General features: G+C 44.9%; 1 pseudogene; it reads left to right on the forward strand.

Moving 5' to 3' along the window:
- Positions 1-352: 352 nt before the first annotated feature.
- LOC102248840 lies at positions 353-2,349 on the forward strand (annotated as a pseudogene).
- Positions 2,350-2,685: the final 336 nt, after the last annotated feature.

The following is a 2,685-nucleotide window of genomic DNA, read 5'->3' on the forward strand; positions in this document are numbered from 1 at the left end:
CTGCCTTGAGCACACCACTGATTTTAAACATATTTGAAGTTATACTCTGGTGTCTGAAGTGTGTGGGTCTGTTTTTACTATCTATTGTTTCTACTTGTTTACACTCCTGGTGCTGTGCTTCCTTTTCTCTGTGTGCGATTTTTTTGTTTGTTTGTGAGCTATACATTTCTTTAGAACTTTATTGTAGGTGACCTTTAAGTTCTGGTGTAAAGTTTGGTTCCACTAGTGTCTGATTAATTTCACGTCTGCTACTTCCTGGAGACCCTACTTCAAATTTGTAACATCTTTAAATTCTTTGCTTGAGTTTTTGTTGTTGTTGTTGTTTTGTTTTGTTGTTTACTACTTAGGTAGCATGAATTCAGGCTCAGACATGAGTGAGGACCCCCTGATGATGACAAATTCTCAGGTGAGATTTTTTTCTTCCCCTACACTCAGCCCTAAGATTGAGATGGGCCAATTTCATAAGCTGTTTCTTCTGTCTGGGGTCTAGCTCTATGAGGGATCTATTGTTAAATCCTCACCTTGGGTGTGCCCTAGATTGTGTCTGGCTCTTACGTCTGCTGCAGCCTTTAAAGGGGAAGCTCGAATTCTCCAGAGTTTGGAAGAAACCCTCCGGAAAAAGCTGGCTTTGGTGAGTGCTCACCACCCAGCATCCCTGACTTCAGGTCTCTGGGGGCTCTGTTGATCCCTTACCTTTGTGCTAGATCAGCAAAGTGTTGAAAAGATGCATTTGAGTCTTTTATCCAGCCTTTTAGTTGCTCCAGTGGACTGGGTATTAGGGTATCTAATCCTCCACAGCACTAGAATTAGAAGTCTCCTTATCACTTCTAATGTATAAATGATCTCAAGGCATTTGAAATTTACTAGAATTTTTTTCTTAGTCCTCCTCTCCTTTCTTGAACAAAGTCCATTGTTCCCCAGACAGTAAAAGCTTGGCATAATTTCTAGTATTTGAGATACCACGATAGGTGCTATAGTTCCTTCTAGAACTCTTTATGACAAACTTGCATTAAGTAAACAAACTTGCATAGATAGCTTTAACTTCACATTAGAATGAAGATAAAGCTATCTATGAGATGGCATCTCATTGCTCTACGCTTGCTCAAACCCAAGCCCAATGGCTCTGAATCTTCACGTGAAGATAAAGCTATGAGATGACATCTCATTCCTCTACGCTTGCTCAAACCCAAGCCCAATGGCTCTGAACTAAAAACCTGCTGCTCCCTCTTTGTTCCCTGAGTCACCAAATGATATTCCGTCCAGCTAGCAGCCAGGTCAATGACCCGGAGCTCACCTTCCTCCTGCACCCCATCCTCCCACTCCATGCAATCTGTTTCCAGGTCATTTAATTATTCGACCAATACATTTCTGGAGTCTCTCATCCGCCTTCCTCCTTCATTGCTGCCCAGCCTAAATTCTAACCCTTGATTCAAATCCTCCCAATGAGCTCTCATCTAGCTTCCTATGTGGCACATTATTTGACAGTTAATCTTCCCGACAATCCTATGATGTAGGTACTATTATCATTCCCATTATAACGATGAAAAAGCTGAGGCCTTGCCCTAACCGGTTTGGCTCAGTGGATAGAGCGTCGGCCTGCTGACTAAAGGGTTCCAGGTTTGATTCCGGGCAAGGGCATATATCTTGGTTGCGGGCACATACCCAGTAGCGGGTGTGCAGGAGGCAGCTGATCAATGTTTCTCTCTCATCGATGTTTCTAACTCTCTATCCCGCTCCCTTCCTCTAAAAAAAAAATCAAAAAAAAAAATCAATAAAATAAATTAAAAAAGAAAAAGCTGAGGCCTTATTCTTTTGGAGGTGAAAGCACCACTGAGAATTTGTGGAGATATTCATGGACAGCATACAGATTTACTACGATTATCTGACTATGGAGGTTTCCCACAAGAAGCCAACTATCTTTTCTTAGGAGAGAATGTGGATAGAGGAAAGTAGTCTTTGCAAACCATTTGTTTGCTATTGGCTTAAAAAAGTCAAATATCCAGAGAACTTCTTTCTCTTAAGAGGAAACCATGAGTGTGCTGGCATCGATCGCATGTATGGGTTCTATGATGAATGCAAACCAAGGTTCAATATCACATTGTGGACGACCTGCACAGACTGTCCCAACCGCCTGCCTACAGCTGCCATTGCAGCGAGGAGGTCTGTTGCCATGGAGGACTGTCAGCAAACCTGGAATCAAGGAAGCAGAGTTGGAGAGTTATGGAACCCACCGATGTCCCCCCTACAAGTCTGCTCTGTGATCTGCTGTGGTCTGACCCAGAGAAGGATGGCAAGGCTGGGGAGAAAATAACTGGTGTTCCCTTCACGTTTGGAGCTGAATGGATATGATTTTTTTTTTCTAAGTGACGATAGTGAAAGGGCGAGGACTACGCCCTCCATCTTGCGCCAGGGTAAGGACTACGCCCTCCATCTTGCGCCAGGGTAAGGACTACGCCCTCCATCTTGCGCCAGGGTAAGGACTACGCCCTCCATCTTGCGCCAGGGTAAGGACTACGCCCTCCATCTTGCGCCAGGGTAAGGACTACGCCCTCCATCTTGCGCCAGGGTAAGGACTACGCCCTCCATCTTGCGCCAGGGTAAGGACTACGCCCTCCATCTTGCGCCAGGGTAAGGACTACGCCCTCCATCTTGCGCCAGGGTAAGGACTACGCCCTCCATCTTGCG

Source organism: Myotis brandtii, unplaced genomic scaffold, assembly GCF_000412655.1.
Source record: "Myotis brandtii unplaced genomic scaffold, ASM41265v1 scaffold355, whole genome shotgun sequence".
In the NCBI taxonomy this organism is placed as follows: Eukaryota; Metazoa; Chordata; class Mammalia; order Chiroptera; family Vespertilionidae; genus Myotis; species Myotis brandtii.